General features: G+C 46.6%; 1 protein-coding gene across 4 annotated transcripts in view; it reads left to right on the plus strand.

Annotated features, from left to right (window-relative positions):
* Positions 1-26,873, plus strand: part of KCNIP1 (potassium voltage-gated channel interacting protein 1) — a 348,616-nt gene that overhangs the window by 236,110 nt on the left and 85,633 nt on the right. The window contains exon 8 of one of the 4 annotated variants that reach the window (XR_008843083.1): positions 25,491-25,595. The exons of the other annotated variants lie outside the window; for them this stretch is intronic. The gene's annotated coding sequence lies outside the window, so the exon portion shown is untranslated. The remainder of the gene's footprint in view (positions 1-25,490; positions 25,596-26,873) is intronic. 4 annotated transcript variants of the gene reach the window in all.

Raw genomic sequence — 26,873 nt, forward strand, 5'->3', positions numbered from 1 at the left:
CCCTCTGTAACTCAGACTGCACTTCACACTGCCGCTGGGGAATGGAGACTGGGCTGGCTTTCCTCGGCATCCCTGTTGCGATGGGTACCATCCCTGTTGTAGTGGGTACCAGGGTGCAACTGCACCACTCTTCCTCTACACTGGTTTTGATGAATCTACCCTATAGAGGGAGATTTATTAAAACCTGTCCAGAGGAAAAGTTTTGGAGTTGCCCATAGCAACCAATCAGATCGCTACTTTCATTTTTCACAAGGCCTCTGCAAAATGAAAGAAGCGATCTGATTGGTTGCTATGGGCAACAGACAACTTTTCCTTTGCACAGGTTTTGATAAATCTCCCCCTATGGGGGAGATTTATCAAAACCTGTCCAGAGGAAAAGTTTCTGAGTTGCCCATAGCAACCAATCAGATTGCTTCTTTCATTTTTGAAAAGGCCTCTGAAAAATTAAGGAAGCAATCTGATTGGTTGCCATGAGCAACTCGAAAACTTTTCCTCTGGACAGGTTTTAATAAATCTCCCTCTATGGGGTAGATTCATCGAAACTAGTGTAGAGGAAGAGTGGTGCAGTTGCCAATAGCAACCAATCAGATTGCTTTATTCATTTTTAACAAGGCCTTTAAAAAATGAAAGAAGCAATCTGATTGGTTGCTAGGGGCAACTGGGCAACCTTTACTCTGCACAGGTATTGATAAATATCCCTTTATGTTCCTTAACCTCCCATTCATTCATTCATTCATACCCAGCCTTACACATTGCATCCAGTTTCAATTAACCCCAATACCCATATTTGGTACCCCATTAACCTCGTTCCCACGGTTCAAACACTCAGTTAATTGCCAATTGCCCTAGTTCCCACGGTTCAAAGGCTTTCTTAATTACCAATTCACCTACATTTGTCAATCATGAGTAAAAAAGTTAAACCACAACACTGGGTCCCACCCCGGGACTCAAACCACCACCAGGGTCTCCCATCCACTGTACAGCCGAGACCCTCCTACTTATCTTACAGTTTTACATACCGTGAGATCCCCTAGACCACAATGGGCCTATTGGTTTCAGCAGGTAACAAATCACAGAGTTAATGTACTAGACTAGCCCATTAGTTCCCTATACCATTAAAGAAGGGATGGCTCAATATTCGCGTATATGTGCTTATGCGAAAAGCAGAGAGGGATGATCAGTGATCACTCTGATGTGTACTGTGAACAAAAAAAAAGCGAATATTCATAATTGCGAATATATAGTGCTATATTCGCAAAATATGCGAATATGCATTATTGGCGATTAAAATTTGAATTGCAAATATTTGTGACAAAACTATACACTATCTTATTCTATTGGCCTGATCCAGCTAAAACTAACAGGTAAGCTTCTATTACCATTGATTGGGACAGTTGGATATTGTGCAATGCCTTTTAATTGTGGAATACCTTTTAATTGCTACCATTGAAGGATCTTTTTCATTGGAACTTTGGCACAGAGCTTTTGGCACAGAGCTTTTTATTATGTATAGCTTACAAAAAAAGAAAAGCGTACTGTACGGTTGTAGAGACTATAACATATTATTTTATTTAAATATGAACTACTGTATACACTTGAGAATAAGTCATATAAGTCAAGGCACCCAATTTTACCACGAAAAAATGGGAAAACTTATTGACTTGAGTATACGCCTAGGGTAGGAAATGCAGCAGCTTCTGGTAAATTTGAAAAATAAAAATAGATACCAATAAAATTACATTAATTGAGGCATCAGCAGGTCATCCTCCATACTTCTCTGTCATTCCCAGCCAACCCCTCTGTCATTCCCCAAACTCATCTGCCTTATCCCCTTATACATTTACGGTATGTGATAGCACAGTATGCCCCCCCCCCCCTCAGTTCACCTTCGCAGTCTGCACTTTGTAGAAGCTGTAGCTCTCGGCAGCTGCAAGATTCTGCTCTTGCGGAGCAGCCAGGAAAGGGACAGTGATGTCAGATGTCGGGGCCGTCCCTGTGCACGGATAGCTATAGCTTGGACGATAGCTATGACTGGGCGGTCAACATACAGGGTTATAGTCTATTCAGGAAGGATCTGACAAAATGGAAAGGGGGAGGGGTTTGTCTTTACGTAAAACCCAGTCTGAAGGCCGTACTGCGGGAGGATATAACGGAGGGAAACGATAATGTGGAGTCTTTATGGGTAGAAATATATGGAGATAAAAATAAAAAAAATTCTGGTAGGGGTTTTCTATAAGCCACCAAACATAATGGAAGAGACAGAAGATCAATTACTGAGGCAAATAAATAAGGCAGCAAATCAGAATGAGGTGATAATAATGGGGGACTTTAACTATCGTGACATAAACTGGGAGACTGAGACCTGTAAATCTCATAAAGGAAACAGGTTTCTCACTATAGCTAAAGACAATTATCTGTCCCAAATGGCGCAGGGCCCAACCAGAGGGGGTGCCCTGCTAGACTTAATATTAACCAACAGACCTGACAGAGTAACTAATGTGCAGGTAGAAGAACACCTAGGAAATAGTGATCATAATATAATACATTATAACTTTTTCTTCAATAACGGAATCTCGCGATGGGGCCATAAAAACAATGAACTTCAGGAAGGCAAAGTTTGATCAACTCAGAGAAGCCCTTAACAATATAAAATTGGATATCCTCAAAAACAAGAATACTGACACTAAATGGGAGACTTTTAAAAATATCTTAAATTATCATTGTCAGATGTATATACCTTATGGGAATAAAAGGATCAGGAATAAAAGAAAACCAATATGGATGAATAAAAATGTTAAGTGGGCAATAAATGACAAAAGTAAAGTATTCAAACAACTAAAACAGGATGGCAGTGAGGAAGCATTAAAAAGCTATAGAGAAAAAAGTTAAGTGTGTAAAACAGATAAAAGCCGCAAAAATAGAGACAGAAAGACTTGTTGCCAAATAGAGTAAAACTAACCCCCAAACTATAAAAGTAGCAAAAAGGTCAAAAATGAAACTATAGGCCCTTTAAAAAATGAGAAAGAAGAAATTATAAACGGGGATCAGGAAAAAGCAAATATATTAAGCAAATTCTTCTCCACTGTATTCACTGAGGAAAATGAAATGTCAGGTGAATTACAGCGAGGACTGACACATGGCAAAGGTGGTGCCAATATTTTAAAAGGGGTAAAAAGGTGTCACAATGGGAAATATAGGCCTGTTAGTTTAACCTCTGTTGTATGTAAATTGTTTGAGGGTTTCCTAAGGGATGCTATTTTGGAGTATCTTGATAAAAATAAATGTATGACCCCATATCAGCATGGCTTTATGAGGGATTGGTACTGTCAAACTAACCTGATCTGCTTTTATGGGGAGGTGAGCTCCAAACTGGACCAGGGGCAATCGCTGGATTTCGTATATCTGGATTTTTCCAAAGCATTTGATATTCTACCACATAAAAGATTGGTGCATACAATGAGAAGGATAGGGCTGGGGGAGAATGTGTGCAAGTGGGTAAGTAACTGGCTCAGTGATAATAAACAGAGGGTGGTTATTAATGGTACTTATTCTGATTGGGTGACTGTTATTAGTGGGGTACCACAGGGGTCAGTCTTGGGTCCTGTTCTATTTAATATATTCATTAAAGGAGATATCCAGTGGTGAAAAATGTATCACCTATCCTAAGGGTTAAGGGATACATTTCAGATCTGGGGCCCCCCGATCTCCTGTAAGGGGCCCCGATAGCCCGCGGGAAGCGGGCGTTTTGACCACTGCATGAAGCTGCGGCCGACACATCCCCTCAATACTGCGCTATGGCAGAGCCAGAGATTGCCGAACGCAGCGCTCCTGCTCTGCCATAGAGTTGTATTGAGGGGGTGTGTCAGCCGTCGTTCAATGTCAATTGCCATTACAGAGAAATAATTTGTACAGAACAGGAAGCCTCAGCTATTTTGTAGGCAATGTGGCCAGAATGGGAACGGCAAGTTTTAGGATTATTATAAAATATACACCTTGCCTTTGCCTTCAGAACTGTCTTCATTTCTTGTGACATACTTTCTACAAGGTGCTGGAAACATTCCTCAGAGATTTCGTTCCATATCGTTCCAGATTTGTCAGCTGCACATCCATGATGCAAGCCTCCCATTCCACCACTTGTCAAAGGCGCACTATTGGATTGAGATCTTGTGATTGTGGAGGCCATTAGAGTACAGTTAACTAGTATGTTTTGCTGCTGTAGCCCATATGCTTCAGGGTTTGATGCGTTGTACATTTAGAGATGGTATTCTGAATACTTTGGTTTTAACAAGTGGTTGTTTGAGTTACTGTGACTTTCTGTCATTTCAAACAGTCTGCCCATTCTCCTCATTAAGGCATTGTTGTCCATACACAAAATGTTGAAGACAGAACAAGCAGCAACTCTCCGGTAGGTGCAAAACAGAATTTTCTTTATAACATCAAACAGGAACAGACATTTTTTTTAAATCGGGAGAAGGCAGAGGCTGTGTTACTTCATGCAGTGAATACAGGTAACACCGTTTCACACAACTATCAGCAGCCATCCCGGCATATCACCCAGGGGGGTCATGTTAACCCCCCCATGTCGGTGATCATGGCAAATCGCCGGTCAATTCAGACTGTCGATTTGCCGCTATTCTGTGTCAATCGGGTCTCAGGTGACAGCCCCATTCACCCTTACGCAGCAGGAGTGAGGTGGCACGGGTGCTGCCTCACGATCACGTGATTGATCGGTCGGAACGACCAACCAATCACGGACCTGCTGGGGACGGCAATCGGAGCGGAGATCGGCGCCGGCGGGGGTCTCCTACCTAGCCCTGGTCCGGTGGGGGTCCCCTCGTGTGTGGTAGCGGTGACAGCAGCAGCTTAATCGGTCCCGACAGCAGGATAGAGCGGTGGTGGTCCCGGTGGCAGAATACAGTAGGAGGTGAGGCCTGTTCACCTCCTACTGTTGCTAAGCAACAACTCGCAGAATGCAAAGCCAAAGGGCATGCTGGGAGTTGTAGTTTTGCAACAGCTGGAGGCACATTTTTTCTATGAAAAAGTGTGCATTCAGCTCTTGCCAAACTACAACTCTCAGCATGCCCTTCAACTGTCAATGCATGCTGATTGTTGCAGTTTTGCAACAGCTGGAGACACATTGGTTGTGAGACCGAGTTTGTTACCTAACTCAGTGTTTCTAACTCAGTGTTTCGCAACCAGTGTGCCTCCAGCTGTTGCAAAAATACAACTCCCAGCATGCACTGAGAGACTGTACATGCTGGGAGTTGTAGTTTTGCAACAGCTGGAGGCACGCTGGTTGCGAAACACTGAATTAAGTAACAAACGCTCAGTGTTTTGCAACCAATGTGCCTCCAGCTGTTGCATAACTACAACTCCCAGCATGTATGGTCTGTCAGTGCATGCTGGGAGGTGTAGTTTTGCAACAGCTGGAGGTTTGCCCCCCCCCCCCCCCCCCCCACATGTGAATGTACAGGGTACATTCACACGGGTGGGTTTACAGCAAGTTTTCTGCTGCAAGTTTGAGATGCAGCAAATTTTCAGCCGCAGCTCAAAGTCCCAGCTCAAACTCACTGTAAACCCAACCGTATGAATGTACCCTAAAAACACTACACCACACAAAATAAAGAGTAAAACACTACATAAACACATACCCCTACACAGCCCCCCCCCCAATAAAAAAAAAACATCTTGTACGTCAGATGTTGAAAAACAACAACTGCCAGTATTGCCGGACAGCCACTGACTGTCCAGGCATGCTGGGAGTTTTGCAACAGCTGGAGACACCCTGTTTGGGAAACACTGCCGTGGGGTATTTTTGTGACGGATTCAAATCCCCAATTTAGGCCTCAAATGCGCATGGAACTCTCTTGCTTTGGAGCCCTCTCGTATTTCAAGGAAACAGTTTAGGGCCACATATGGGTATCTCTGTACTCGGGAGAAATTGTGTTACAAATTGTGGGGGCTTTTTCTCCTTTTACCCCTTATGAAAAGGTAAAGTTGGGGTCTACACCAGTATGTTAGTGTAAAAAAAAAAAATTCTTTACACTAACATGCTGGTGTTGCCCCATACTTTTAATTTTCACAAGCGGTAAAAGGAAAAAAAGACCCTCAAAATTTTTAACGCAATTTCTCCTGAATACGGAAATACCCCATATGTGGGCGTAAAATGTTCTGCGAAAACACAACAAGGCTCAGGAGTGAGAGCGTACTATGTACATTTGAGGTCTAAATTGGTGATTTGCACATGGGTGGCTGATGTTACAGCAGTTCTGACATAAATGCAAAACTATAAATACAGAGATGTGACCACATTTTGGAAACTACACCCCTCACGGAATGTAACAAGGTAATAGTAAGCCTCAACACCCCACAGGTGTTTGACAAATTTTCGTTAAAGTTGGATGTGAAAATGAGAAAAAAAATGTCACTAATATGCTGGTGTTACCCTACATTTTTCATTTTCAAAAGGGAGAATAGGAAAAAAGCCCTATTTCATGTGGATTTAAATTGCTCTGCTGGCGCACTACAATGCTAAGAAGAGAAGGGGCGCCATTGGGATTTTGAAGATTGAATGTGTCCCAAATTGAAGGCCATGTGTGTTTACAAAGCCCTAATAGTGCCAGAACAGTGAACCCCCCCCCCCACGTGACCCCATTTTGGAAACTACACCCCTCATGTAATGTAATTAGGGGAACAGTGAGCATTTACATCCCACAGGTGTCTGACAGATTTTTGGAACAGTAGTCCGTGAAAATGAAACATTTTTTTTTTTTTTTGCACAGCCCACTGTTCCAAAGATCTGTCAAACGACAGTGGGGTGTAAATGTTCATTGCACCCCTTATTAAATTCTGTGAGGGGTGTAGTTTCCAAAATGGGGTCACATGTGTGGGGGTCCACTGTTCTGGCACTACGGGGGGCTTTGTAAACGCACATGGCCCCCAACTTCTATTCCAACTAAATTCTCTCACCAAACGCTCAATGTCGCTCCTTCTCTTCTGAGCATTGTATTTCGCCCGCAGAGCAATTTACATCCACATATGGGGTATTTTCATACTCAGAAGAAATAGGGTTACACATTTTGGGAGGCTTTTTCTCCAATTATCCCCTGTGAAAATGAAAAATTTGGGGTAACATCAGCATTTTAGTGAAAAAAATCTAATTTTTCATTTTCCTGTCCAACTTTAGTGGAAATTTGTCAAACCCCTGTGGGGTGTTGAGGCTCATTGTACCCCTTGTTACGTTCCTTGAGGGGTGTAGTTTCCAAAATAGTATGCCATGTGTTTTTTTTTTTTTGTTTTTTTTTTTGCTGTTCTGGCATAGGGGCTTCCTAAATGCGACATTCCCCCCAAAAACCATTTAAGAAAAATTTGCTTTCCAAAAGCCAAATGTGACTCTTCTGATCATTGTAGTGCACCAGCAGTGCACTGGACATCCACACATGGGGTATTTCCAGAGATGGGGTGGCATTTTCTCCTATAACCCCTTGCAAAAATGTTAAATTTGGGGGAAAACCCAACAAAAAGTTGTCAAACACCTGTGGGGTGTTAAGGCTCACTGTACCCCTTGTTATGTTCCTTGAGGGGTGCAGTTTCCATAATAGGAAGCCATGTTGTTTTTTTTTTTTTTTTTTTTTTTTTTTGCTGTTCTGGCACCATAGGGGCTTCATTAATGGGACATGCCCCAAAAAACCATTTCAGAAAAACATACTCTCAAAATGGATATTCCAAATAAATTATATAGTACAGGAGTAGGTTGAAGGAGATCCCGCACGGGGATTTATCCCAGAAAAACCTTGGCGTGTGAAAGTGCTTCTCTGTTGCAAAACATAAGGTTGCTGGAAACTTCTTGGATAAGAAGGGGGGATTTATTGACGGTTGGGTTTACAGAAATAAAGAACACAAAAAGTAAAAAATAAAAAATATAAAGCAAACAGGATTGGACAATGCGTTTCAAAAGGGTATCCCTTTCTTCTTCAGGTCTGCTGGCTTAATGTAACAAGGGTGCTTATATACAGTGTGAGGGGTGTTACAGTTTCAAATTTTGGCGGTTCTTTTGGTCACAGGGGGCTGGGCTGTGACGTCCGTCCCTCCAGGCTTCTGGGGGGAGTGTCTGGAGACTAGAACTGAGGTCCCTTTAACATAACTGAAATCTCTCCATTAGAACCAATAGACCAGTGTGGGTCTATGGTAGGTGCTGTGGGCTGGGAAACAAGCTAAGCAGCACTTGTTATCGTTTGAGGCTGGCTGGGAGACGTCTGAGAACTACCTAAATAGAGGTATATTCTTTAATTGAAAATTACACTTAGTGTTAAAGGTTAATTGGTATGTGGCTCCTGTGTAGTAATGGTTACATTTATAACATTGTGGTGAGCATGATTGACAAGTAAGGAAGTAATTCATAAACAATGTTACATAGTAATCAATAGTGGAAGGATATGGTTGACATTATAACATTGTAACAGATGTATGAGTATGATGGATATGACTGGGATGTAGTCAATAGAGTTGTGGTTTGAACTATTGTGGTAAGTGCTGTTGGTTAACAAAGAGCTGCAGAGGCTAGGTTAGGCCTGTAGGCAGTGCTAAAAGGGCTGGAAATGAATGTGGATGGCATGAGAAAAATGATTTTTTTTGCATGGATTCAGGTTTCCTTTTTATGTGATCAGTTCTGTGGCATCATTAAGCCCATATGGCTGCAAAGTTTCAAGGCGGTAGATCCAGAACATCTCTTGTTTTTTTAGAGTGGAAAATCTATCATTTTGATGTGGTGGGATATGGTCTATGGGGCAGATTTTAATTGTTTTTTTTTCCTCTCTATGCATTTCTGAGCAGTGTTTGGAGAGACTGTGCAGAGCAAAGTTCCGTTTGATGTTATTCCTGTGTTGGTTTAGTCTGATGTGGAGTTCTTGGGTGGTCCGACCGACATACTGTTTGTTGCAAGTGCAGGTGATTAAGTAGATAACGAAACTGGATTTGCAGGTCAGTGGATATTTGATTTTATGTTTTTCGTTGGTTCTTAGATTTAAGAAGGTGGTTTGCTTGTGGTCAATTGTGGCAGAGCAGAGGCACCTTTTTGTTCCACATCTGGAAGCACCTTTGTTTTTTGTACTTCTGTGTTTTTTCTCTCCACATATTTTACTAAATAAATTATATATTGATTCACACATACAATATGTCTACTTTATATTTGCATCATAAAGTTGACATGTTTTTACTTTTGGAAGACAAAGTTCAGCAGCAATTTTCCAATTTTTCACAAAATTTTCAAAATCTGAATTTTTCAGGGACCAGTTCAGTTTTGAAGTGGATTTGAGGGGTCTGCATATTAGAAATACCCCGGTTTTTGAAATTTTACAAGGGGTAAAAGGAGAAAAAGACCCCCAAAATTTATAACCCAATTTCTCTCAAGTAAGGAAATACCTCATAGGGTGATGTCAACTGCTCTGTGGGTGCATTACAAGGCTCAGAAGGGAGGGAGTGACAATGGGATTTTGGAGAGTATGTTTTTCTGAAATGGTTTTAGGGGGCATGCCACATTAATGAAGCCCCTTTTACCCCTCAAAATCCGGGTGTACAAGAACATGCAAGTGTAAAAAATGAAGATTTTGAATTTTGTACTTCTTTTTGCTGCTATTCCTATGAAACACCTAAAGGGTTAACACACTTTCTGAATGTCTTTCGGGGGTGCAGTTTTTTATAATGGGGTAATTTATGGTGTATTTCTAATATGAAGACCCCTCAAATCCACTTCAAAACTGAACTGGTCCCTGAAAAATTCTGATTTTGAAAATTTTGGGAAAAATTGGAAAATTGCTGCTGAACTTTGAAGCCCTCTGATGTCTTCCAAAAGTAAAAACATGTCAACTTTATGATGCAAATATAAAGTAGACATATTATATGTGGGAATCAATATATAATTTATTTGGAATATCCATTTTCCTTACAAGCAGAGAGTTTCAAAGTTAGAAAAATTTAAAATTTTCAAAATTTTCATGAAATTTGGGGATTTTTCACCAAGAAAGGATGCAAGTAACGACAAAAAATTACCACTGTGTTAAAGTAGAATATGTGACGAAAAAACTGTCTCAGAATCTGAATAATCGGTAAAAGCATCCCAGAGTTATTAATGCATAAAGTGATAGCGGTCAGAATTGCTAAAAAGGGCTGCGTCCTTAAGGTGAAAAAGGGCTCAGTCCTTAAGGGGTTAAGCGACCCTTATAGCCTGTTAGCCTTACCCATGTATCCAGACCTTCCACTACATTATTAAACTCTGCACTTTTGTCACCTGCCTTGACCTTCTGCTACGTTTGACTACACTACTGCCTTATCCTTCGATACCTCCCCTTGCCCAGCTACCTGTGTGGTCGAGCCATGTCGGGGGTGGCAACCTGGGTGTCGCCTACCGCAGCAAGCCCATCCTGCCTTGCGGCGAGCTCTTGTGCAGACCACGGCACCTTAGACTCCGCCCCCAATATGGTCCGAATCATCAACCTCACAGGTTAGAGGATCCACATCCAGCTCCGTTACACTTTGACAGTTGTATCCTCCTCAATGGTAGACCTACATTTTGTATTTTATGCCACAAAGGCATTGCATCCATGTGTATTGTGTGTTTAATTTACAATTTTTCAAAACTCTTTGGATCAGTGAGTTAAAACTAGTAACTCTCTACTCTCTGAGATTTTTTGATCTTCTGTTTTGAATGTAAGGTTATATTTAAAGTTGATAATTTGAAAGACCATTTGCCAGTAAGAGAGAACAATATTTTACTGATGTCTTCCTGGTGTCCCTCCAACTTGCTTATCATTTGTTATTGGGAATTAAACTTACTTGTTGGTAGGATTTTTTTATTTTATACTTCGGCTCTTCTAAAAGCTCTTCTCTTTTCACAGATCTCACTTTTATCACGTTTTTTCTTTGCTATCAACTTTCTTCAAATGTCATTACAATATTTTCCAGTTTTGTAAAAAAAAGTCATTAAAACAAATCTTCTGAGCTCTAAAATACTGATACTTTACTGTTCCTTTTTTGAGTTGTAGGTGTGAACAGAATGCATGTAACGTAACGTATTGACCAAAGTTGCTTTGCAAAAAATATCAGTTTGCAAGAATAGTCTGTTATTTTTTTAACAATTTATCTCAACATACTGTGCTGGATGAATCAAATATTAGATGAGTTTAGCTTAAAAGTTTAGAAATGTCCAGCATGCTATTTATGTTACTTGGGTGCGCACAACTGGAACAATAAGGCTTGCTTTAATGGGTACTCAGGAGGGGAGAAAATGTTTTCAAATTAACTGGTTCCAGAAAGTTAAACAGATTTGTAAAATCTTAATCCTTCCAGTACTTATCAGCTGCTGTATGAAAGTTGTTTACTTGAGGACTGCATTGGGATTGTTGAATTAGTTACTGGTGGTATTAAGTATGTTGCAGGCAGTAGTGGGCTTTCACACACTATATATGCGGGTCTTGCTTATCCTGTGTACCCCCACCGCAGAGCTGACTCCTCTGTCTGTTATATGTCCCAGCAAAAATGTGAAGCAACCTGGCATCCAGAGCATCCGGTACGGACTATTCTTATTATATCCTGCCCAGTGTTACGCCGAGCGCTCCGGGTCCCTGCTCCTCCCCGGAGTGCTCACGGCGTCTCTCTCTCTGCAGCGCCCCGGTCAGACCCGTTGACCGGGAGCGCTGCACTGACATTGCCGGCGGGGATGCGATTTGCATAGCGGGACGCGCCTGCTCGCGAATCGCATCCCAAGTCACTTACCCGTCCCGGTCCCCGGCTGTCATGTGCTGGCGCGCGCGGCTCTGCTCTCTAGGGCGCGCGCGTGCCAGCTCTCTGAGATTTAAAGGGCCAGTGCACCAATGATTGGTGCCTGGCCCAATCTGCCTAATTAGCTTCCACCTGCTCCCTGGCTATATTACCTCACTTCCCCCACACTTCCTTGCCGGATCTTGTTGCCATTGTGCCAGTGAAAGCGTTTCCTTGTGTGTTCCTAGCCTGTGTTCCAGACCTCCTGCCTTGCCCCTGACTACGATCTTTGCTGCCTGCCCTGACCTTCTGCTACGTCCGACCTTGCTCTTGTTTACTCCCTTGTACCGCGCTTATCTCAGCAGTCAGAGAGGTTGAGCCGTTGCCGGTGGATACGACCTGGTTGCTACCGCCGCAGCAATACCATCCCGCTTTGCGGCGGGCTCTGGTGAATACAGTGACCCCTCGACTTATGATGGCCCCGACATATGATCATTTCAACATATGATGGCCTCTCAGAGCCCATCGTATGTTGAAGGCAGCCTCGACATATGATGCTGCTGTGTGTCGGGGCCATCGTACAAACAGCTATCTGACAGCGCTGACAACTTCAGCAACTGACAGATAGTTGTACAATGTGCCCCGTGTGCCCCGTTCAGCCTCCTGTTACTTACATGCTGTCCTGCTAACTCATACAGGCTTCCACTGTGAGCTCCGTGTAAGCCCCCCCCCCCCCCCAGTGCCGCCATAGCCAATATTCTGCAGCATCTTGGTGCAGGCATCCAATGAGCTGCTGGCTGCCCTCCCCTTCCTTTCCTATAGAGCTGTGGTCGGCAGGATCGTAATGGAGGACATTCTGTCCCCCCCTGAAGGTATTTAAAGAACTGTACAGTGCTGTATGCGATGTCACACATCACATACAATACATAGACACACTATACACCCCATACATCAATGTTTCCCTATCAAAGTGCCTCCAGCTGTTACAAAACTATAACTCTCAGCATGCCCAGACAGTCAATGGCTGTACATGCATGCTGGGAGTTGTAGTTGTGCAACAGCTGGAGGCACCCTGGTTTGTTAAACACTCCCCATACACTCCACATACAATGGTCATCCCAGAACCAATTGGCAGTTTCCCATAGAGATATGTATTCAACATACAATGGTTCCGAGGCCCCAGAACCAATTACCATTTTTACATAGACATATGTACTCGACATATGATGGTTTCAACATATGATGGTTCTCCTGGAACCAATTAATATCATATGTTGAGGGACCACTGTACCAGTAGCATCTTAGAACCGGTCCACCGACACGGTCCACGCCAATCCCTCGCTGACACAGAGGATCCACATCCAGCTAGCCGAATCGTGACAGTAGATCCGGCCATGGATCCCGCTGAGGTGCCGCTGCCAAGTCTCGCTGACCTACCCACGGTGGTCGCTCAGCAATCGCAGCAAATTGCCCAACAAGGACAGCAGCTGTCGCAGTTGACCCCTACGTTACAGCAACTTCTGCCACTGCTACAGCAGCAACCATCTCCTCCGCCAGCTCCTGCACCTCCTCCGCAGCGACTGGCCACTCCTAGCCTCCGCTTGTCCCTGCTGGACAAATTTGATGGGGACTCTAGACTCTGCCGTGGATTTTTGTCTCAATGTTCCCTGCATATGGAGATGTTGTCGGACCAATTTCCTACAGAACGGTCTAAGGTGGCGTTCGTAGTGAGTCTTTTATCTGGAAAGGCTTTGTCTTGGGCCACACCGCTCTGGGACCGCAATGATCCTGCCACAGCTACAGTCCAGTCCTTCTTCGCTGAAGTCCGTAGTGTCTTCGAGGAACCAGCCCGAGCTTCTTCTGCCGAGACTGCCCTGCTGAACCTGGTCCAGGGTAATTCTTCAGTAGGCGAGTACGCCATCCAATTTCGTACTCTCGCTTCCGAATTATCTTGGAATAACGAGGCTCTCTGCGCGACCTCTAAAAAAGGCCTATCCAGTAACATCAAGGATTTGCTGGCCGCACGAGAGATTCCTGCCAACCTGCAAGAACTTATCCATTTGGCCACCCGCATTGACATGCGTTTTTCTGAGAGACACCAGGAGCTCCGCCAGGAAAAAGACCTTGATCTCTGAGCACCTCTCCCTCAGTATCCTTTGCAATCTACGCCTGTGCCTCCCGCCGAGGAGGCTATGCAAGTGGATCGGTCTCGCCTGGCCCATGAAGAGAGGACTCGCCGTAGGGAAAAAAATCTATGTCTGTACTGCGCTAGTACTGAACATTTCATGGTGGATTGCCCTATTCGTCCTCCACGTCTAGGAAACGCACGCACGCACCCAGTTCACGTGGGTGTGGCGTCCCTTGGTATGAAGTCTGCTTCTCCACGTCTTATTGTGTCCGTGCGGATTTCTCTTTCTGCCAACTCCTCCCTCTCAGCCGTGGCCTGCTTGGACTCTGGTGCTTCTGGAAATTTTATTCTGGACTCTTTGATGAATAAGTTCTGCATCCCGCTGACCCGTCTCGTCAAGCCACTCTACATTTCTTCGGTCAACGGAGTGAAGTTGGACTGCACTGTGCGTTACCGCACTGAACCCCTCTTAATGTGCATTGGTCCCCATCACGAAAAGATTGAATTTTTCGTCCTTCCCAACTGCACCTCTGAAGTCCTCCTCGGTCTGCCACGGCTCCAGCATCATTCTTCCACCCTTGACTGGACCACCGGGGAGATCAAGAATTGGGGCCCTGCTTGCCGTAAGAGATGCCTCACATCGGCTCCCAGTCCCGTCTGTCGGGCCTCAGTGTCTCCTCCTGTGCCTGGCCTCCCCAAGGCCTATCTGGACTGCGCCGTGCCTCCTCATAGCCCCCGTCCTGGTGACACTCAGCCCCGTGACAAGCTTCACCCTCTGCCCCCCCTCCCATTCCCACTTCTTCTGAACTACCTGCCGCTGGTATAGCTACCCAGGACTTCTTTTTTCAGAAGGAGACTCAAGAGGCGTCCCCTATGTTCTCGTCTCTTTTGAAGGGACAAGGAGACAAAAAGAGGGGGAGACCTAAGGGGGGGGGTACTGTTACGCCGAGTGCTCCGGGTCCCTGCTCCTCCCCGGAGCGCTCACGGCGTCTCTCTCTCTGCAGCGCCCCGGTCAGACCTGCTGACCGGGAGCGCTGCACTGACATTGCCAGCGGGGATGCGATTCGCATAGCGGGACGCGCCCACTCGCGAATCGCATCCCAAGTCACTTACCCGTCCCAGTCCCCGGCTGTCATGTGCTGGCGCGCGCGGCTCCGCTCTCTAGGGCGCGCGCGCACCAACTGTCTGAGATATAAAGGGCCAGTGCACCAATGATTGGTGCCTGGCCCAATCTGCCTAATTAGCTTCCACCTGCTAACTGGCTATATTACCTCACTTCCCCCACACTTCCTTGCCGGATCTTGTTGCCATTGTGCCAGTGAAAGCGTTTCCTTGTGTGTTCCTAGCCTGTGTTCCAGACCTCCTGCCGTTGCCCCTGACTACGATCCTTGCTGCCTGCCCTGACCTTCTGCTACGTCCGACCTTGCTCTTGTCTACTCCCTTGTACCGCGCTTATCTCAGCAGTCAGAGAGGTTGAGCCGTTGCCGGTGGATACGACCTGGTTGCTACCGCCGCTGCAAGACCATCCCGCTTTGCGGCGGGCTCTGGTGAATTCCAGTAGCAACTTAGAACCGGTCCACCGACACGGTCCACGCCAATCCCTCTCTGGCACAGAGGATCCACCTCCAGCCAGCCGAATCGTGACACCCGGGCTGCAAAAAAAGTGAAAAAGAACTTTCACTTACCTTTCTACCTTCCCCCGGAGCTCCGCTACAACTAATCAGTCAGCCGAGCTGCATGCTTCCTACTTCCCTTAGGCCTAAACGTCACACGGCGCTTCAGCCTATTACCGGCTGAAGCGATGTTGCGCCTCAGCCAGTGATAGGCTGAAGCACCGTGTGACGTTTCGGGCTAAAGGAAGTAGGAAGTAGACAGCCCGGTCGACCGATCAGCTGTAGCGGAGCTCCGGGGGAATGTAGGAAGGTAAATGAAAGTTTATTTTCACTTTTTTTTGCAGACCAGGCAGGATAGAATAAGAATAGTTCATACCGGACTATTCCTTTAGGAAGTCCCTGTTCTTATAGCCCCAGTGGACAGCAGTAGGGTCAGTTTATGTACTTTCATGTATGAATCTGTTCCTGGGGCTTTGGGACGTGTATTCATTGGCTTGCATAAGTATTTATACCCATTGGACTTTCCTACATTTTGTCATGTATAACCACAGATTCAAATTCAATTAACTGTGATTTTATGAAATGGACAAACAAAAAGTAGTTCATCATTTGAAAGTGGGGGGAATACTACATGGATTTCAACATTATTTACAATTAAAAATCTGAAAATTGTTGAATGCATATTGTAAGGAACCGTCCTCGGGGATTCACTCTGGGATCGTCCTGGACTACGCCACAGGATGCGTTTCTTCTCAATAAACCAGCAAACAAATGTTTATAATGCAAATCTGGCACCTTACCAGTTTTATTAGACATGTTGCGGGGGAAAAAAAGTAAACAAAAAGCAGGAACAAAACAAAATCCTAGACTGTCTGGTCACTGACTAAATAGATCAGCTTGTCCTGACTAACAACCGCTGAGCTTCCCTCAGCCGGTTAAACATATGTCCCCTGCAACCTTCTACTCACAATTAATGTCACTCTTTGAGCCACTCATAGCTCGGGCTGTGTACTCCTCAGCAGGCTCTGTCTCTCCCCTACAGCCCACTTGCTGTCTCCTAGCAAGAGCCCAGATTAGACTGACTCTCCATCTTATATACACACCTCCCTTCCCTCCTGCCTCATTAATTAAGAAGCAGGTGAGAGATACTTCAGGGTGAGCCAAGGAAATACACCCTTTCCTTGCCACCTCATCACAATATGAACTAACGAACAAAGATTGGGTGCAACCAATTGCTCTCATAAGTCACATTTGTAGCTCACATTATTTGTAAATATGGTCCAGCAGTTTGCATTTTATTCTTAGTACAAATACACCTGTTCTGTGAAGGCCTCAGCCTTTGCTAGAGAATAAAAATTAAGAAACAGCAGTATGAAGACAGAGGAGCTCAACAAACAGGTAAGGAATAAAGTTGTGAAGAAGTACAAAGCAGGGTTAGGTTATAAAAAATATCCCAAGCTTTACACATGTAACACGAAGACGATAAAACTCATAATTAGAAAATGGAAAGAAAATGGCACAACCGTAAATCTATGAAGGCAAGGCCATCCACCCAAACTGACATGCTGCTCTTTTATTTCAGAGAGAGCGTTTCACTGTAGGGAGAAATAGAGCATTGTGTGCATTGCACAGAAAAACTGCTTCACAGCAGCGATTCACCACAAGCCCAAATCACTGCATAAAAGCACTGACAAAGAGAGAGAAAGTACACTTTTGGGTGTAATACACAGCGACTCCACTGCTGCAGGGGGGTGTACAGCAACTCTAAAGCTTAAAGGGGCCAGTTAGGCAGAGCAGTAAAAGCCATTGTTACATTCTATTAGTGCCTAATAGGACTTTACTGGGCTCTACTACACAGCGATTCTGTACTGCTGCAGTTGGTTGTACAACAACTGTAAAGCCAACAGGGCCCAGTTGTGTGAGCAAGAAAAGCCATAGTCACCTGATTACAGTGCCTAATACACGTTGCGTAGCAGAGCTTATTGTCCTCTTATAAGTGTAACCTGTGTGTACATAGGTGGTGTATGTTTTTTTTCCCTAAAAAACTAATTTTGGCCTAGTTGCTGTGGCCGGCCAAAGCTACACCCTTGTTTCTGTAGCCTAATACAGTTTTAAGGTGAGCGTATTGTCCAGCTCTCACAAGTGTAAAGTGTAGGTACACCTATGTGGTGTATGTTTATTTTTCCTGAAAAACTAATTTGGGCCTAGTTACTGTGAAAGGCCAGCCAAAGCTACACACTTGTTTCTGTAGTCTAGGACAGTTTTAAGCATAGTGAAGCGCATTGTCCTCCCCTCTTAAGTGTAAGATATACGCATTCAGCTGATGTATAAGTATGTCAGACAGAGAAGTGGCAGAGGCCAAAATTCATCAGGCCCAGGCAGGGGTCGCAGCAGAGTAGGGGCATGTGGCAGCAGGAGTCGCAGCGAGAGGCCTAAGCTCCCGTTGTCAACTAGCAGTCGTGTCTCAACCAGCAACCCAGCAGCCATGATTGATTTGTTCACTTGGACATCCAACTTAATTCCAAGTTACATCCGCCACCCCCAGTCAACAGTCGGTGGGTTCGTCAGACTCAACCCTCAGTTGGCATGGCCCTCATGCTGCTGCTGCCACCTCCAGGCTCTGTCATTGTGCCACCATATGGTCTCCTTATGCTGATGCTGCCACCTCCAGGCTCTCTCGTTGTGCTACCATATGGTCTCCTCATGCTGATGTTGCCACCTCCAGCCTCCTTCATTGTGCCGCCATATGGTCTCCTCATGCTGATGCTGCCACCTCCAGGCTCTGTCATTGTGTCGCCACATGGTCTCCTCATGCTGATGTTACCACCTCTAGGCTCTATCATTGGGCTGCCATGGATACTGCAGAACATAATTAAGGTGCTGGTCCCCAGCTACAGAAATTCTTCCACATTAGACCACAAGGAAGTATTGACGATATGCATTGCATATGCAATATGTAATAGTAGCAAAATGGGAAAAAAGTCCAAGGGGTGAATACTTATCTAAGGCACTGTATCTTTCATACACAAGAGGAACTGGAAGAAAACAATAAGCATGTCCAGTTGTTGTCACGATTCGGCTTACAGGTAGTGGATCCTCTGTGTCAGCGAGGGATTGGCGTGGACCGTGCTGGTGGACTGGTTCTAAGAGGCTACTGGTTTTCACCAGAGCCCGCCGCAAAGCGGGATGGTCTAGCTGCGGCAGTAGCAACCAGGTCGTATCCACTAGCAACGGCTCAACCTCGCTGACTGCTGAGAAGGCGTGGGACAGAAGGACTAGGCAGAGGCAAGGTCAGACGTAGCAGAAGGTCGGGGGCAGGCGGCAAGGTTCGTAGTCAAGATGGATAGCAAGGGTTCAGGTAACACAGGCTTTGGACACACTAAACGCTTTCACTGGCACAAGGCAACAGGATCCGGCAAGGGAGTGCAGGGGAAGTGAACAGATATAGTCTGGGAGCAGATGGAAGCCAATTAAGCTAATTGGGCCAGGCACCAATCATTGGTGCACTGGCCCTTTAAGTCTCAGAGAGCTGGCGCGCGCGCGCCCTAGAGAGCGGAGCCGCGCGCGCCAGCACATGACAGCAGAGGACCGGGACGGGTAAGTGACCTGGGATGCGACTCGCGAGCGGGCGCGTCCCGCTGTGCGAATCGCATCCCCGACGGCCATGTCAGAGCAGCCCTCCCGGTCAGCGGGACTGACCGGGGCGCTGCAGGGAGAGAGACGCCGTGAGCGCTCCGGGGAGGAGCGGGGACCCGGAGCGCTAGGCGTAACAGTACCCCCCCCTTAGGTCTCCCCCTTTTTTTGTCCGACAAGTGCTCTACCTGGGACGGGGACACCGGGAGTGAATGGAGGGCTTCCTCAAAGGTAGGGAGTACAGCAGGAGTGGGAATGGGGAGGGAGGGCAGAGGGTGAAGCTTGGCACGGGGCAGGGTGACACAAGGACGGGGGCCATGAGGAGGCACTGAGGCTTGCCTGACGGGACTGGGAGGGGGGGAGAGGCACTTCCTATGGCAGGCAGAGTCCCAGTTCTTGATCTCCCCGGTGGTCCAGTCAAGGGTGGGAGAATGAAGCCGGAGCCATGGCAGACCGAGGAGGACCTCAGAGGTACAGTTGGGAAGGACGAAGAACTCGATCACTTCGTGATGGGGTCCAATATACATCAGGAGGGGTTCTGTGCGGTAACGTACGGTGCAATCCAAACTGACTCCGTTGACCGCGGAAATGTAGAGCGGCTTGACGAGACGGGTCACCGGGATGCGGAATTTATTCACCAAAGAATCCCGAATAAAATTCCCAGAGGCACCAGAGTCCAAGCAGGCCACGGCTGAGAGGGAGGAGTTGGCTGAAGGAGAAATCCGCACGGGCACCGTGAGACGTGGAGAAGCAGACTTAGAACCAAGAGACGCCACACCCACATGAGCTGGGTGCGTGCGTGCGTTTCCCAGACGTGGAGGACGAATAGGGCAATCCACCAAGAAATGCTCGGTACTGGCACAGTACAGACAAAGATTTTCTTCCCTACGGCGATTCCTCTCTTCCTGGGTCAGGCGAGACCGATCCACTTGCATGGCCTCCTCGGCGGGAGGCCCAGGCGTAGATTGCAACGGATACTGTGGGAGAGGTGCCCAGAGATCTAAGTCTTTTTCCTGGCGGAGCTCTTGGTGTCGCTCAGAAAAACGCATGTCAATGCGGGTAGCCAAATGGATGAGTTCTTGCAGGTTGGCAGGAATCTCTCGTGCGGCCAGCACATCCTTGATGCGACTGGATAGGCCTTTTTTAAAGGTCGCGCAGAGAGCCTCGTTATTCCATGATAATTCGGAAGCAAGAGTACGAAATTGGATGGCGTACTCGCCCACTGAAGAATTACCCTGGACCAGGTTCAACAGGGCAGTCTCGGCAGAAGAAACTCGGGCAGGCTCCTCGAAGACACTCCGGACTTCAGCGAAGAAGGACTGGACTGTGGCTGTGGCAGGATCATTGCGGTCCCAGAGCGGTGTGGCCCAAGACAAGGCCTTTCCTGAAAGAAGGCTCACTACGAACGCCACCTTAGACCGTTCTGTAGGAAACAAGTCCGACAACATCTCCATATGCAGGGAACACTGAGACAAAAATCCACGGCAGAGTTTAGAGTCCCCATCAAATTTGTCCGGCAGGGACAAGCGGAGGCTAGGAGCGGCCACTCGCTGCGGAGGAGGTGCAGGAGCTGGCGGAGGAGATGGTTGCTGCTGTAGCAGAGGCAGAAGTTGCTGTAACATGGCGGTCAACTGCGACAGCTGCTGTCCTTGTTGGGCAATCTGCTGCGATTGCTGAGCGACCACCGTGGGAAGGTCAGCGAGACTTGGCAGCGGCACCTCAGCGGGATCCATGGCCGGATCTACTGTCACGATTCGGCTTACAGGTAGTAGATCCTCTGTGTCAGCGAGGGATTGGCGTGGACCGTGCTGGTGGACCGGTTCTAAGAGGCTACTGGTTTTCACCAGAGCCCGCCGCAAAGCGGGATGGTCTAGCTGCGGCAGTAGCAACCAGGTCGTATCCACTAGCAACGGCTCAACCTCGCTGACTGCTGAGAAGGCGTGGGACAGAAGGACTAGGCAGAGGCAAGGTCAGACGTAGCAGAAGGTCGGGGGCAGGCGGCAAGGTTCGTAGTCAAGATGGATAGCAAGGGTTCAGGTAACACAGGCTTTGGACACACTAAACGCTTTCACTGGCACAAGGCAACAGGATCCGGCAAGGGAGTGCAGGGGAAGTGAACAGATTTAGTCTGGGAGCAGATGGAAGCCAATTAAGCTAATTGGGCCAGGCACCAATCATTGGTGCACTGGCCCTTTAAGTCTCAGAGAGCTGGCGCGCGCGCGCCCTAGAGAGCGGAGCCGCGCGCGCCAGCACATGACAGCAGAGGACCGGGACGGGTAAGTGACCTGGGATGCGACTCGCGAGCGGGCGCGTCCCGCTGTGCGAAACGCATCCCCGACGGCCATGTCAGAGCAGCGCTCCCGGTCAGCGGGACTGACCGGGGCGCTGCAGGGAGAGAGGCGCCGTGAGCGCTCCGGGGAGGAGCGGGGACCCGGAGCGCTAGGCGTAACAGTTGTGGATAAGTTATATTGATAATTACAATTTTAGGGACAAGTCCCCAAGGACTGCCCTAAACTAGAGACCACTTAACTAAATTATTAAAACTTAACTTTTATTGCAACCACTTAATTATAAATTGTGTTTTTGGTACCATAGTGAAAAAATGTAAAAAAGTCCGGTCATCCACTGTGTGACTACAAATAGGTCAATATTGCCAATATGCCTTGTGATCAGTGTCACAGTGGGAAAATCTAGCTCTCCCCGACAGTGTTGCCACCGCTGACTAGAGAAATTCCAATTAAAGTATTGCTTTTGTGTCACTAGGATGCCGTTTTATAAAAATATTATAGCCCCTCCTGCTAACGTTTCGCCAGCGTACCCTGGCTTTTTCAAAGGCATCCTAGTGACACAAAAGCAATACTTTAATTGGGTGAAAATTTCTCTAGTCAGCGGTGGCAACACTGTCTGGGAGAGCTATATTTTCCCACTGTGACACTGATCACAAGGCATATTGGCAATATTGACCTATTTGTAGTCACACAGTGGATGACTGGACTTTAACATTTTTTCACTATGGTACCAAAAGCACAATTTATAATTAAGTGGTTGTAATAAAAGTTAAGTTTTAATAATTTAGTTAAGTGGTCTCTAGTTTAGGGCAGTCCTTGGGGACTTGTCCCTAAAATTGTAATTTTCATTGTTTTGCCCTGAGAGATCGGTTTGAAGTTATATTGATGGTTTATTGATGCCCTAGAAAGGGTCAGAATATGATTTGACATATTTTATTAACAGAGTGAGCGATAACACTAGGACTGACTTTACAGTACAGTAAATGTTTGATTAAATTATTAGATGTAATCAGGGATGAGTGAATCGAATCTTACGAATCTGAATTCGTTATGAATTTCAGGAAAAATTTGATTCGCACCGAATGCAAATATCGCCGCAATTCTCTTCATTAAACTCCATTTAGTGCGTTCCAGACTTCCAGGCATCTAAAATGGCGGATACACAGGTGAGGACATGGGGCAAGGAATCCTAGAAAGACAAGAACAATGGTAGGTGGGATGACCCTGAATCACATGCAGCATGCAGCCTATCAGAAGCCAGCCATCCCTGTGAGGTCATCCCTGCCATCCCTTGGGAGCCGGGTGCAGAAGGGGCTTCATCATCATCAGGAGAAGAGGGTTGCAGGATGCCCGTGAGGGAGCAGCTGAGCCAGCAAGGTGGTAGCATGATTGGCAGTCAGCATGGTGGAAGAAGTGGAAAGTCTGGAGCCAAATGTGCCGGCGGCAGTAGCAGTCAATCAGTGCAGACTGTTGGTAGGAAAATCAGCTACTCGGCAGTGTGGCAGTTTTTCATCAAGCATCCAGGGGAGGTTAACATGGCCTCATGCAAGATGTGTTGGCAGAAGGTGAAGCATGGCCAGGGTCCCAATGTTGGCAGCACAGCCCTGCATCAACATATGCAGCGTCACCATAAAGCGGCCTGGGAGAACTGTGGCTCCGATGTGGTGGTCCAGCCTGCTGCATCACCCAGTGGCATGCCGCTTCCTGTTTCAGCCAGCCAAGGCTCCACCACCTCAGTCGAAGGGAGCTGTGTGTCATACCACTCTTCTGTCACTCCAGATGCTCCTCCTACTTCAGTCTTTCCACCAGCAATCCATCGGCAAAGCCATGTCCAAGAGACAACAGTATGTGCCCACTCATCCCACAGCACAGAAACTGAATGTGCTCCTATCCAAGTTGTTCGTCCTGCTAGCCACTTTTTTAAGTGGTGGACTCTGCACCTTTCAGAGAACTGATGGCTTGTGCCAAGCCGAGGTAGAGAGTCCCAAGCCGTCATTTCTTTGCGAAGAAGGCAGTACCAGCCCTGCATAATTTTGTGGAACAGAAGGTGGGCCAGTCCTTGGGCCTGTCAGTGTGCACGGTAGTGTCAACGTGTGGAGCTGTAACTACATACAGGGACAATACATCTCCTTTATGGCCCACTCGGTAAATGTGGTTCCTGTACAGCCACAACCCCAACTTGGACAGGTCACGCCGCTTCCACCTCCACACTCTCAGGCCGTTGGTCTTATGACAGTGTGTGTCTCCACCTCCTCATCCTCCACCATGTCCTCAGCCTCCACTGCATGGACAAGGCTCAGTGCTCCTCCAGCATACCATGTGTGCTCGGACTGACTGTGGTGTCACGCTGCTCTTCACATGGTTTGCCTTGGCGAACAGAGTTACACAGGGGAGGAACTGCTAAAAGTCATTCGTAAAGAAATCAAATCATGGCTTACTCCATGAAAACTGGAAATGGGAACCATGGTGACCGACAACGGGAAGAAGATATTGTCTGCACTGCGACAAAGAAGCCTGAGCCATGCTCCCTGCATGGCACACGTGTTCAAGCTGGCTGTCAAGCGGTTCCTCAAGTGTTCCCCCCATCTGCAAGACTTCCTAATATTGAGATGGAAACTTTGCATGCACTTCAGCCACTCGTACACCGCAAAGCACACCCTCCTTGAGCTGTGGTGTAAGAACGGCATCCCCCAACATAGTCTGATTTGCCACGTTTCCACACGTTAGTATTCCACACTCCCTATGTTGGACCGACTAAATGAACAGAGAAAAGCCATCACCGATTTTCTGATGATCCAAGCAGATAGGGGGACTCCCCTGTGTAACTTCAATGTCAACCAGTGGCAGTTTATACGTGACACCTGCCGATTGCTCAGGCCCTTTGAGGAAGCCACATTATTAGTCAGTCACCAGTTTTACGGGATGAACGACTTCATTCCACTGCTTTATCTACTACAACACGTGTTGGAAACGATGGCTGGTCAGGGCACTGGAGACATGGCGCCTACCTCTCACGGCCACATGAGCCCTGCAGTAGGAGGGGCACAGTGGAGCACAGTTTAGGTTTCACGAGAGGGGCAGTTTTTCTAGTCATATGGCAGGAGAGGAGAAGCAGGAGAAGCTAGAGGAGCTAGAGAGTTATCAGGAAGGCAAAACAGAGGACCCAGACACAGGGACCCAGGCAGTATGCAGTGGAGATAGAGGCAGGTAGTCCCTCCGAGTCACTTGCACAAATGGCAGGATGCATGCTAACTTGCTTGCGTAGTGGCAGCCGAATTGTCACGATTCAGCAGCGAGAGAACTACTGGCTCTCCACCTTATTGGACCCTCGCTACCAGCACAAAATGGTGGCCTTTTTTATACACACTGAGAGGAAGGAAAACTGACCTAATACAGAGACATCCTACGTAGTCAGTTGGCTAATGCCTATCTGCACCATCGTCCAACCTCTCGCATGATAGACTCGGGGGGGTTCTTCTGTGCTGACCTTCCACTGCCATGGCTGCTGGGGAGGGATGGGGTGGTAGGAGCAGTACCAGCTCCATCAGCAGCAGCATGAGTCTACAGTTGCTGATGAGTAGCTGTTTCCACCCGCATAGTGAAGCACCTCATCGGCAGCAGGTAAACCTGGAGCAGGACCTAAACCAGCAGGTGGTGACATACCACATGTTAGTGGTCTTTGCGCCCCCTCCCATAGACATGAATGGAGGAGGCGTGGGGTGATGTCACGTCCCCAGTCCCGGAAACCGGGAGGTTTCAGAAACTGGAGATTCAGCACCTGCATAGATTGCGGGTGCTGCAGGGAGATCACGGGGGGACTCAGCAGCGGGCCCCCCGCGATCAGACATCTTATCCCGTATCCTTTGGATAGGGGATACATTTTTTTGCCCGGAATACCCCTTTAAATACATAAAGGGATTCTTGCAAACTGATGTCTTCCACGAAGCAACCTCGGTCAGTACTTTATTGCATTCATCCGCTTTACACCCTCAACCCACAAGAAATGGAGTGCTGGTGTGTTCGTTTTTAAGGGCTCAGAGGATGTGTTCTAATAATAAATTTCTTGAAAAACAGGCAAAGGACTTAGCAAGAAGATTTAGATGAAGTGACAGGTTATAGCAGAAGAACAGATCTGTGAATTGAGAAGAGCTTTTGAAAAAAAATACATCTGACCAACAGGTAAGATTTATCATTCGAGAAAAAAAAAACTTTCAGTATAACCATTCATTAGATACTATACAGAAGATCAATAAAACTCAGTGCATGGTACCATAGAGGTAGCTCAGTGGCCTAAGGGGGATGTTTCTTATGTGGAAAATGTGCTGCCCTAACACAAGGAAAACTTATTTTAATTCAAACATCTAATCCCAGGAGTTTTGAATAACTCAAAACATAACATGTATTACACAAGGAGTTGCATATTATGTAGTTTGTTCCTGCAGAATTGTATGTATTGGTTTGACAACAAGAAAGTTAAAAGTGAAGGTGAGAAACATGTCAAAGATATAATGAATGCTGCTGAGGAAAATTATTTATTATTAAACATTACAAGTTGATGCTTGTCTGTAATCTCAAAGGTTCAAAAATAAAAGGACTGTGAAGTCCCGGCACTGGACTTGGTCCCGTACCTTTGTCGTAAGTCCCCACAGTCAGAGTTCGTCCATGCTGGTAGGGCTTTCTTGGTGGGTTAACCCCTAGTCGCCTCATAATGCCATTTAGACATGTATATATTTAATATATTTTATGATAATTTAATTGATGTACAGGACCTTTGGTCACGTGATTTCTAGTGAATTGTGTTATGCTAGGTTTAAGGACCTTTGGTTCATGTGACTCGGTCATGTGATGTAACCATAATGCCTTGGTTTAGGACCGACAGGTTTGGGGACCAATAAGCTTTGATCCTGCCCCTTCTGTATATAAGGGCGCTTCATCCAATAATCTCGCTCTTGTATCCTGGATATGAAAGAAAGCAGCCACAAGACAAGCTAGGCTTGAAGCCTTCCACTTCAGCCACTTTCTAAACCGTGAGTTAATCCGACTCCAATCTTACCAATCCTACGTGACTACTGAACCTAAACATACCCCTAAATTCAGTGGAACAGCATACAGCAAAATCAAAGCTTATATTACTACAAAGTCCCAGCCAACCTGTGTGGAGCCTAAATCCCGGTCCTCTTGTAAAAGAAGTCCTGCATAAAGGCACACTCAGCGTAGCAAAAAAATGCAAAGTGCTGCAGCAACGTAAAGTTCTTCTTAAAGAGCCAGTGCACTATAAAACTCTCAAGTGTCAGATCACCGCATTTAAGTCTCATATCAACGCACTCAAGTTCCCGGTCATTGCACTCAAGTTCCAGGTCAATGCACTCAAGTTCCAGATCACTGCACTCAAGTTCCAGATCAGAGCACAGCTGCTTCATTTAAAGGGCCCGCGCATCCCAGCTTAATTTAAAGGGC

Source organism: Hyla sarda, chromosome 4 (assembly GCF_029499605.1).
Source record: "Hyla sarda isolate aHylSar1 chromosome 4, aHylSar1.hap1, whole genome shotgun sequence".
Lineage (NCBI taxonomy): Eukaryota > Metazoa > Chordata > Amphibia > Anura > Hylidae > Hyla > Hyla sarda.